General features: G+C 35.4%; 1 long non-coding RNA gene across 1 annotated transcript in view; it reads right to left on the bottom strand.

Moving 5' to 3' along the window:
• Positions 1–160: 160 nt before the first annotated feature.
• The window catches only part of LOC115495146 (uncharacterized), a 36,586-nt gene continuing 24,459 nt past the window's right edge, over positions 161–12,287 (bottom strand). Inside the window, exon 3 of the long non-coding RNA XR_003960294.4 lies at positions 161–289. This is a non-coding gene — a long non-coding RNA (uncharacterized lncRNA). The remainder of the gene's footprint in view (positions 290–12,287) is intronic.

Below are 12,287 nucleotides of genomic sequence, written 5' to 3'. Positions count from 1 at the left end.
AACAGATGCATTACTAAAATTTCTGTTTTATTGCCAATTTATATAGAGTCACTAGAAAAAAAAAAAAAAAGACTAAAATACTTCTCCTACCGTATCTCCCAAGCTCATCTTTGCTTCTTTTTCTACCCCCTGAACAGGGAGGTATATCAGGTTCTGAGAATTTTCCTTTCAGAATTATCTCCCAAGAAGAGATCTGCTCTTTCTGAAGTAAATCACAGAACACCCTCAATGTCCTCTAGCAAATTTTACACTCTTCTATGTCTTCTGGAGATTCAAGAATGACAGAATTCTGCAGGAAAAGAAGAGAGAAATGAAAAGGATTTTTAATAAATAGAGGCCTTTAAATAGTGGGTGACTAAAGTCAATCAAATTCAAATAAATTCAATAGGGTAAAAAGTGAGAAAGGGAAATGAAACATTCTAATAATTGATAACAAAGATACAGTAAATTTCAAAATTCTACCTTTTTGGACTATTTTGGATATATTTTTTAAAACAGAAATGAAGTCCTGATTTTCTGCCACCAAAAAAGGGGTAAAAAAGGCCAAGAAATGCTTTAATGAATAGAGCACTAATTTTGAATGAGTACTTATCAGAACACTAGAGAATTCTAGCACTTTTCTGAAACAGAACATTTCTGCTTTAAAGAACATTAAAAGGTGTCAGGTTTTTTTGAATTGTGACATTTCCTCATCCATTTAAAGCTAGGTGTGTGTCCAAGTTCTGTTTCAGAAAATGAAAAGTTCCATAATCTTGATCACAGCAGATTTGGGATTTAGGAATCCATTGTTATTAGGCCTATATTAGCAATATAGGGCTAATAACGTTAAATTAGCATTGTTATTAGCCCTATATTAGCAATATAGTACTGGTGTTGAGCTTCACTTACAGACCCACTGACTTCAGTGGGATTGTAGAGCTTTGCTGGTTTGGGGCCTAAATCACAATTTCCCTGAAAGCAAAGGGAATATATTGATTTAACAAACCAAAGTTATGGCCTCAACCATACCCATTTAAATCAAAATTCACTGTCTCTTGAGGAATTCTGATGGTTTTAGAGATTTATCTCCAGATATGGTTACATGGCCATACATTTTTCTTGCTGTTCAGCATAAAAAATTCTTCAAACTTAAATTGGTCATAAACCTGTTCTATATTGTTTTAGTGGAGAGGATGGGAAAAGACAAACTTTTACTGGTGAGGGTGGAGTGGGAATCTGTGAGGTATGTAAAGAGTGTGTCAGAGAACAATATAATTTGTTCCTCTAGCTTAAAGATCTATCAGTGTAAGCCTGACTGTAATGTGGTAACTAAATGGCAAATCAGAACCCCCTGTCAAAAATGCTCAGTCTTGGAAATTAAGTAGAACTTCATGAAAGAGAAAAATATCGGTAGATCAGAAATACTGATGCTTAAGAATGGAAATAATTGTGATTTCCATGAGGGGATTGCCAGTTTTCAGGATTTAAATTGCATGCAAAACTGGATTTTACATCTCTAATTGAAGATGTGTTGCCTTAGAGGCTTGACTTGACATTGACAAACTTCAACAGAATACAAAGACAGCAAAATGGGCTTTTGTTTGCCTTGAAAGTGATTAACAAACTCATACTGTGATGTTCCTTTTATTCCTAGGAATGCCAGTGGGATGATAAGGTTACTTCTAGGGGAGATTAAAGGAGCCAGTTCCACAGTGGTGGTAGGAGGTATTGAAACACAAACAGGTCATGCAGAAAGACTCTGATTCGTAGAGAAAAACCTCTTATTTTCTAAGATTATAACAAGTACAAAGGAGGATTTTGGAGTGATGATATTAATGAGGTTTTCTTTTTAACGAATAAAATTCATTCTAGAGAAGACATAAGATGTCTGATTGATTTTATTATTTAAAATTTTTGCTCATTAGATTAGAAGTTTTGCATGCTTTTAGGAGAGCTTCATCCTGCATAGACATAATTTGGGAATCATATAATTTTTGAGACCATATAGCAATGTTTATTACTCATATTTATTAAAATACAGTATATATTGCTGATTAATCCAACTAATTTTCTGCTTTTTTTCTTTTTTCAAGGACCATGTATATTTTCCTTTATCAAATTTGTACATAATGCTGGGCTTTTTATTCAAGGGGCAGATAAGTTTTCTTCTACATCTGGCAGGATCACTTTTTTTTTTTCCCAAAGAAATCATTACTAGGTAATAAAAGATTATGTAATTCTAGGGGATGTCAATAGAAGTTAAGACATGATATAAGAAGATAAAAAAGATAGTGTGAATTCTAAAACCAGGTTGCTGTTAGATCTAGGACATTGTCCTTTTGATATGGATAAGCCAATGCTAAATTGTCTTTCCTGAACCTGGTTTTGAACAGTCAAAATTTTTGTCTTTAGATGCACATGAAGGAGTACCTTGCTTATTTTTATTACTTTATTATATATTTGTTTTTATTGCAGAACTATGGCATAATTTTGCTACTGCTTCATATAGATAAGCAAATTACAGAAACTTTTTCAAGAAAGGTGAATGCTCATGTTAAGAGAAACATAGTCTCTCCTAGCCTGGGGGCTGGAGATGCAAGAATTCCTTTCTGTTCCAGGTCACACACTCATTTTCTTCTGTTGGCTTGAGAAAGACAGGAGATCAGCCAGAAATTGCAAGGTAACCCAGATTTTCAAGTGGCAGTTTTGAGAAATGAACAACAATAATGTGTTTTAGAGACTATGGGATGCTAACAGTTTAGAGGGTTTTCTAGAGCACTTTTTGTAATAAAGATATGTTTCCTCACTCTAATCCTGAGATTTATAGTAACAGCTTCATCACCTTGTCTTGTCTCCTGGACAGGGAGAGAAATATCTGTAGATAGAGCAGAGCTGTAACAAAAAGTAATGCATGGCTGCTTGCTCAGCACATGAATTTTCATCTGATTGTAGCCAGGGATGAATGAGTGGGTTATTTGTGCCCTGTCTAAAGTGAATTTGCATTTATGAAGTGGCAGAAGCAGAGATATTCTCAGGGTGACTGGTGAGTAGTGGGGTGCACCAATAAGGGCTTCAGGAACTGAGCTTTCCACGGATTTTGTTAAATCCTAGGCACTAAAAAGACTCAAAGAACCTTGTTATAGTTTTATGAAGATCATATTTTTGCCTTCTTTACCTGAACTGGTTTTCACTATACCCTGTGTGTAATCCTGTGATTTCTCAGTTTGCTGAGCCTCACGTATGAGTAACCCTTAGGTTAAACATACCTTATTATCATAGCATGAGCTCCACTGAAGTATTTCATTTAACTATACATGATGAAGAAAAGAAGAAAAAATTCTGGAGCAGCACCCCTTGCTTTGTCAGGGCAGCACATTGTGTACACATCTATTACTCTTATTAAGCCAAATAAAAAAGTCAGTGGAATAATATTGTGAGTTTCAAAAAAAATTCCTAAATGGTTCAATATGCATATAAAGAGTATGTGGTTGTATTATATTGTTTCATGCTGCCAGAACTTGTTATAAGTACAAGCACCCCTCTAAAATGAAACACTATTAGAAAAGGCACCTGCCAGCTGCATTAAAAAAAAAAAAAAAAAAAAAAGTTACATTAAAAAATAAGAATACATATGCAAATAGATGGTTTGCCAGCCTCTCACAGAGGAAACCATGAATGTGACATGTCTCCATACTGTAAAAAAAAATCAAAACATAGCAAAATGCATTCCATCTCTGGAAATATTTTTTTTTTGTTGCATTTATGTATGCTTTCAAAGTACAATAAGAGAAAACAAAATTTATTTTGGCCACAGACTTTTTTTTTTTTTTTCTTGTGATAGTTTTGATTTTCTGTGTTTCTTTATCACCTGAGCAACTCATACAGGCAGTGAAAAAAATTTAATAATAGACAGAATAAAATGTTTTGGAAGGATGAACCTTTAGGTTGTTTATTAATAATCTTTGTTGTCATACTGGTCAAGGTATTCTTTGTCAAATAGAGTTCAGTATTGACCAAGGTAAGACACTCAGTTTTATGTAAGAATTGCTTGGAATTTGGAATTGTTTCCAAACATCCTTTTAGAATGTAAATAACTCACTAACAGTGCTCTGCCTGGTTCAATGACTGTATAATGGCAGGGTAAGGAAGAAGAAATTTGTTGGGAAGAGAAGATGGCCAAAGCATTTATTGACTTTAGGGATCACATTAAAAAATCATGCTGAATTTTATCTGGTTTGCCAAATAAGCCAATACCTAAATATTTTTTCAGAATGTTTTTGCTAATACCTAAACCACATAAATGCATTTATTGCAAAACAACTTGAGTAAATGTCTGGGATGTACCTAAAATTATAGTATATAGACACATTCAGAAGAGAGTTGGAAAGAAACATTCAGAAGAGGGTTGGAATTTATTTCTCATATATCAAGGCTATCAAAGAGAGAACAAATTTATGAAAGGGTTTATTTTACTTTCTTAAATAACTAAACTGTGTAAGCATAGAAGGATATAATTTAAGAAACTGCTGTATATATTATTAGGTGATTTCACTTCTATATTGGATATCACAATTTCACTGAAAATTGTTCCTTAAACCAAGCCTTTAAGAATATGGCCATTTGGCTGTTGCTTATGCCAAGCTTGTTTACACGATGTAACTCGTTTTTGGACTTTTCTTTTTCCATCATATTATATGAAGCACACCCTATTCGTGGCTGGGAAATGTGAAAATGAGAAGCACATGACCAGAGGTACTACATAAATCCATGACACTTCCTTGCAGCCAGCTACAGTGGAGAAAATAAACAAATGAAGTGGTTGCAGCAGGTTTGGAGATAAGAGGGCAAACAAAGGAATAAAGGCTGTTTCCAAATTTTGATATTCTACTGTATAGCAATTAGTAACACTATTCTTTGGTAATCACAACCTAGCAAAATCAAGTACACAATTTACTACTTTATCCTCAGCCCAAAAAAGAAAAGACAAATTTCTAATCTTTCACTGCTCTCTTCACCTGTTCAGATTCTGTTTAATAGTCTGGAAAGCTTGCATGAAAAAAGCCAAGTTGCTTTTTCAACTCCATAATTCAAGAACAGTATATTCTGACTCAGTTGCTGTGAAAGCATATCTCTGAGAAAGTCAGCATTAGAAATCTGGGTTCGTGTTTTCAGTAGAATGAACCACACTTTGTGCTTCAGTCCTTATAAGAAGAAAACCCAAGCATTTTCTTGAGGAGGCCCTGGTGCTTTTGAAATGTTTGCTGATTAGTAGTGGTGTGTCACCAGCTGGAACTACTTGAACTAGAGAGCACTTTTTGTTTTTCCACTCTCCTTTGGTAAGTATATTTTTGGCTTGTAATCAATGACTTTTATATTCTGAGTAATGTTTTTAAGTAAGAAGAAATATTATAGCAACTAGAGAAGATACTGATTTTAAGTAGAAAACACCCTTTTCCAAATGCCACTCTAGATGACTGAAATAAAAAGAATATCTGTGACATCACTAGTATGGCCAATAGACCTGTCACTTGGTAAAATAATGAACATGAGTAAATGTGGTTCTTAATTTATCTTCTGTATGAACCATGGCACACAGACAAGTGTAGGATCAAAGGAGGCGTCACATACAAAGACCAATCTCCTGAGCTAGTGAGTGGAAAAATCCCAACTGGATATTGCATAACAGAGCATTAGGAGCTCTGTTTTGTTTTAGGAAGAAAAGTGGAATGGTAAATATAATTTTTACTATCCTAAAGGCTAACAGGTAGTTAACAGCCCATGGATAAATAAACATACGTGTTGCTGTACAATTCTAGTACATCACAGCTGATATTACCTCAGGCTATCCACCATGGTTCTTCTGAGCACCTTAATCTGTATTTCAAGTGACCCTTGTCAGGAATACATTCTGTTAGCTACTAATGGAAATACAAGATGCAGAGTAATGGGAGCAATTTTACTGGAGCTACTGCATCCAGCTGAGAGCCTGATCAGCTTTGTAGAAGTCAAGAGAGGAGACAACTCTGTTCTGGTTACATTTTTTTTTTGTCACAAGTGCTATCTGTCTGTAATGTATCTTTGTTAGCATCCAGAAGAACTAAAAAGAATTATTTCGTGTGCATAAACTTTGCTTTGTGAAAGCTCTGGCAAAAGGCAGATGAATGAAAGATTTCAATCATTTTTTTTTTCCTGATATAGGGCAAGTTTGGAAATATCTTTGCATTCTTGAAGAAAAAATTACTTTCTAAACTTATGGACCAGCAGTCTCTAGACTAAAAATGTGAACTTTTCCAGTGACACTCTTATTGTTCTTACAAATTCCAACAATCTCAGAGGAAGTGGCTTTAAAATTATGAGAGCTCTCACTCCTTGAGAATGATGAAGCTCAACACCTAGATTTCAAGTAGAGGCTTAAGTAGGCCTTGAAATCTGCTTAGCAACAAAACCACCAAAGTGATAGCTTAGCACCCTACCATTTCCACAGCCTGGTTGCTGCACTTTGATGTGCTTGAAACACAAATGTCTTGCCTCCCATTTCATTCCCAGGAGTTGAACACGCGGTAGCTGAATCTAGAGACTATGAATGCAGCAACATCATAGGAAGGGCTGGGGGTGAATGCAAAGCCCCCCAGTTCTCTCTGAAAGATGTTTCTGTAAGATTTTAGGGTTGTTATAAAAGATTTTCTCTGTAGCTACAACCCTCTATTTAAAAAAAATGCTGCTGCCTAAATTTTATAGGAGGGATATCCATGAGAACTCACCTGGTTTCCTTCTCTGCAGGGGACCCTGTGCTCCTGTTGAATATTTTATGAATGATAAACAGGAAAAGAAATACACGAAGTATATACAATGAAGGAACTGCTACATCAGCCTCTGTCCATTCAGGGGTACTTCTCTGAAAAAATATAAAATATAAACTGCAGCCTACTGCCAGGCATTATTATAAATTTTAACCTGTGATGTGTAACCGAATTCCACAAAAAGAAATCCGTCACTATGTCAGTGATCTTCTGAGTGAACAGCAAAGGTGGAATTTCCAATTAGCATTGTCTGCCCATCTGGAACCAGGTATCTGACAAGGGAAGATGGAGTGTGCATGACCATTGGTGTTGCTTTGTGATCTGTAAACATTAGTAAATCTCTTGTAACTACTGAGCAACTCCTCTGCTTGCTGTTGAGCAGCTTCTGTGTGCCTACTCCTGTGCTTGGCAAAGATCTTGTCCTCTAATCACATGAACATTTCTGGCTTACTTCTATTTCTGTCCATAATCTGAGGCTGGTTTCTAGAAGCCACGACCTGCTGCAGATGAGGTGGGTATCTCATTAGTATCTCTTTTTCCCATGAGTGGCTCTGTGCTCTAGGAAAACCACACAGGTGTTGCTTACTATGGAATGTGTTTAACCTTATTTTGAAGACTTTGTAGGTCTGGAATTTACAAAGCATATCAACAGAGGAAGACAGACCCCCAGATATTTAGTAGACTCAAAATATTAAGACCTAAGGAAGTGAAATCTCCTGCCTTTCTTCTTGGGCTCTCAGTACTGGGGCCTTTGCAATGAAGTTAAAGTAACTCAATAGAGTAAATCTGGCTCATGACATTTCTTTGTACTTTGTTAGAAGCAGAAGGCTGGTGAACATTTGAATATGTGACCATCTTGGATATGTAAGTTTTAGAGCAAAGAATTAATGATGTTTTATAACCTCAGTGGAAAGAAGCTTCAGTAGGCTGTTGAAAAACCTTCTTTTGATATTTGAAAATGGAACAGCCAAAGAAAGATTTAAAAAAAAAAATATGTTACAGGCTTCATCTTGCAAGCTTTCATAAAAAGGTGAGATGAAAGAGAGCAGATGGATTTATCTTTTTGCTTAGCAGCAAAACTACGAATCATATTCATATAAACAGATCTCTCAGCCAAATATAGCTTGACAGTAATTCTATAAGATTTATCAAGTCAAGTGAAGTGATTAGGTCTGATGTCAAATAATATGAAAATAGGATATCTCATGTGATTTCAATATTTCAGACTTGAGTCCATTAAATACAACTTTCTGATGAAAATGCTATCCTGTGTTGCAAAAATTTTCATCTTCATATATTCCTTACACTGCTGTAAAATTCTTATACCATTCAAATTCTCATTTTCAGTAATCTTAAATATTACTGAAATAATTTTTGGAGTGCAGATAATATTGTGACTTTGAATTTTTATTTAATAGTTAAGGTGAATTTTAGGCTTTTGTGACAGTTTTCTTGGATATAAATCTGAAAAGGTCTGTTTTACACATAAAGTCTATGTATACAATACTCTTGAAATGCAAAAGCTTCAGACAAAGTGCATGGTGTAAGATATTAAATAAGATGCATCACAGTCTTGCTTTTGTCTTTCTGTAACACCCAAAAATAGGTCTGCAATGTCATAAAGAAAAATTGAGTAATCTCCTATTTCATCAAGGCTCTCAGATATAATTAATTCTAATGGAATCTCTCTATGCCTCTAAAATGGCAAATTTCTATTTATTGAGTTCTACAAACTGTCTGTTTAAATGGAGCTAGGTTCCCATGCACTGCGTCATGCAAGCTTCTAACCCTTGTTGAGTCAGTAGGAATCAGATGTTTGGCAGATGCTTTTACATAATTTTACTTCTTTTACTACACACAGAATTCAGGACTTATTGTTTACCTAAGTCCTCTTTTTATGAGTGATTTAAAGACAGTTTGAATGAAAAGACAATTATAAACTTGCCTTCTCAAAAACACATATGTACCTAAATCCTGTTGATTTTACTGCAAGCTGGGTAGGTAAATGACTTCTGGATTTGATTACTTTTAGATTTTTCATGTTAGTTGCCAGCACATATTAAATAAGGGATGTGTGGAAGAGTTTTATTGCTTTGTTTACTTGTATTATCTCCTGTTACTATTGTATTATCTCTTGTTCAATTTAAAGCACAGTGTACTTTTTGGAAACCTTTACATGGTTTGCACAATGTTTGATTCAGCTGTTATATGCCTCTGATAGCCCAAACCACAGCACCAGAAGAGGAGGTCCTTGCTGAGGAGCCTGGAAGAGCAGTTCACCCAGAGTGCAGTGCTAGGGGAGGTGGGCTGCAAAATCTCATTTACAAAAACATGGCAGGTGGGGACAGCTTGTGCACAAGAAGAGTACTTGGCATGCCAGGGAAAAAAACTGGCAGTAAAATCTATAGAAATCTACCTCAAGTATTGTTGTTGAAGTGTACAAACTCTGCAAACTGAGTGCCCAGTTGTAGAAGCTCTCACAAACCTTTTGACAAGTGGTGTTTTGCTGATATTTCAATACCAAGTCATGTTTGTTCAGCTTGAAGCTGCTGACTGTGATTTAGCAGGGAAGAAAAGGATGCCAAATCTAGCAGGCTCTTTCTTATGTCCCTGATCTCAGGAAATCTCTTTCCTAGTTATACTGAAGAATAAAAATCAAGACTTTTTATAATGAGTATGAAATCAGTGGGAACATGAATAGCATTAGTGATGCTAGGAGCATCTTTAGGGAGAGAATGATTAATTGCAATCCTTCTCAGTGACCTCTTTCCCCACAGACAAACCGTGTTATTAAGATTAGATTATCGTGGTCTAGGAATGGTATTCCCCCATTTAGTGTTCCCACTGAAACCCTCCAAACCCTTCTGGCCAGAACCAGGATACAGATACAAGCAAATTCCTCTGAGCAGGTTTCCAAACCACACTCTCAGGCTCTCAGGGGGATGGTATTGTTCAAAGCAGTTATGTTTTGTTCCTAATCCTTAACTAGAGTACGAGAGTTCTGAATGAACCATATAGATATGATTCAATTTAAATCTTACACAATTTCCCAAAAAAGTTTATTTCGGATGAAATATAGTGGATGTAGCTGAGCTTTTGTTTTTATGGGGCTTATTAAAGAATACTTACTATTTGATATTGTCTGAGAATTGCATGCTTGGCTGATACAGAGAAAAATAAGGCAGGGGGGGAACTCCCTGAGAACTTGAACTACATAGATAACAAATGGTTTAATCATGTTATGATCCAGTTATTAAAATTCTTACAGTGATGCTTCTTCCCAAATTAAACCAAAAATGAGACAAAATGGCAAAGTCAGTAGTGCAAATTTTTACTTAACAGAAAATTGTGTGGTAAAGAGAGACAGAAGCAGGGAATAAGAGTACAAAGGGATATAGTCACCACCTGTTGGATCCCACCACTTGATGCAATTTAGATATCTGAAGGTCTGTGTCTCAACAAATCAGAGGTGAGAAAAGCCCACCAAAACACCAAATTTCCATTGTTTATATTTACTCAGGTTCAGGAGGGAGCACCCAAGTACCTCCCCTGGGGTGGGGACTTTCACACTGAGTGATGGAATGCTGGGAATCAGGAGACACTTCAGGAATATTTGATGCTCCATGGCACCTCCTAAGACACCACAGCTGCCTTTCATGTTAGCAGTTGAGTCAGTTATGTCCCATCAGGAGATATGAATGACTCCAAATATCTCACAGGAAGCCTTAATGCTTTCTATGTTTTGTACCATCTACTTGAAGATACCTGGTTTTTGTTGGTTTATGACATCTTAGAAAGACTAGAATTAAATCATGATGTTAATTGTTAATGATGTCTTGAGTGAAGACAGAGCCTTTCAACCAAGACTGGGAATATTTGAACACAAATGTACCACGTTACTCAGTAACATAATCTTCTTGCTTTGTAGTAGATGTATAAAAGAACTTGAAAAACTAATGCTGCTTTTTTCTTAAGTACCTTCAATAGTACTTAGATGTGTAGGAGATTTGTCACTTTCACAAGCCTTGAAACGTAAATGAGTGACAAATGATCTTAGTAGAGTTTATAAAGGAATAATTAATGGTGCAATATGCTGAAATGAATATGCATGTCAGGCTGCAAATGCATTCATGGAACTATCTTTTATCTTCAGGAACGTCTTTCATGGTGTTCTGAATATGGATGATGAGTACTACGATCAATTTATTTTGTTGAAATTTAAACTGTGCTTTTGGTTTCCTTTTTTTTTTTTTTTTCCTATGTTTTAAAAATATGTGATATAATCACTAAATTAATTTCCCTTTTAAGAGAATTCTTATGAATCTCATTTTTACACATGCCATAATAATTTTCTGGAGATCAAAGACTGATCATTAGCTAAAAGTCTCTAAGGCTTTGTGAATTCCAGATCATGCAAAGACCAAATGAAGAAATGTTGGTATTTGTTGGTGAATTCTTGGTATTACAATACATTTCCCTGGACTTAGATTGCTGTAGATGTCTCCTGAATTGTAAATTACCAAGTTGATTCAATAATACCTAACAGCAGATGTCAGAGATAAACACCTGTGCTGATAGAAAATTTTACTTTACATACTAATCTCTTAGAAGTCCATGTAACATCTGTTTGTAGCATGGTGACTTTGTAATATGAGCAAGTGGGTTACCTAGCTTTGCTTTTTTTATTTTCTTTTTTTAAATTTTTTTTATTTTATGCTCATGCTATTCTTTCCAGTTGTCACAGAAGAATGTGTTTCTCTTTTTACATCCCCTGCAGTAATCTGTCCACAACAAAACTAAACAGTAGGCCTGCCATTGGTTTACTGTATTGTGTGAAAGCAGCTCTTGACAGGATACACATCTGTTGCCTAAAATGACTTTTTTTTGGCAGTCTGGCAACTCTTTAATTGTCTCCTTAAGCAGTACTGAGGTCCTCTGTGCACTACAGAAACATTGCATATCATCCAAGTTTTGAATACTTACAATATGGCTGTTTAACATGCCCATGGTGTCATTTGTCAACTATTTATTTAATGTTGGGATTTTAGTTTAATTTGATTTTGATACTGCTTAAGAGCATTTTCAGAGCTCCTACTAGCAAAATCATTATCATTGGTTAACATACATGTGTTGCCATGGAAGGTACCATCAGAATATGATCATTCAAGAATTTCTGGGGATAGTCAGAAACTAATTCATGTGACAGAGGAAATGCGCTGGTCTAGCAACATATTGGTCTGTCAAGATGGTTTTTGCTGTCAAGCTTTACTCAGAATAAATATATCTATAAATGCCCTTTCTATGAATATATAAATTCATCTTCTATTTACATTTTCTAACAGAGGCTGAAAATAAGCTAAAAATAAATGGGAAAAACAACTATTTACTTGCTTCCCTTTATAGCTGTGGTCTTTAATTTGTATCTGTTCATGAAGCTTCAGAGCTCCCCAGTGTTTACTTGAGAGAGAGCAATATATTGAACTATGGTATTTTGTAAAGCTACCTTTT

The sequence above is a fragment of the Taeniopygia guttata genome, chromosome 4 (genome assembly GCF_048771995.1).
Source record: "Taeniopygia guttata chromosome 4, bTaeGut7.mat, whole genome shotgun sequence".
Taxonomy (NCBI): domain Eukaryota; kingdom Metazoa; phylum Chordata; class Aves; order Passeriformes; family Estrildidae; genus Taeniopygia; species Taeniopygia guttata.
This window is presented reverse-complemented; position numbering and strand designations above follow the sequence as displayed.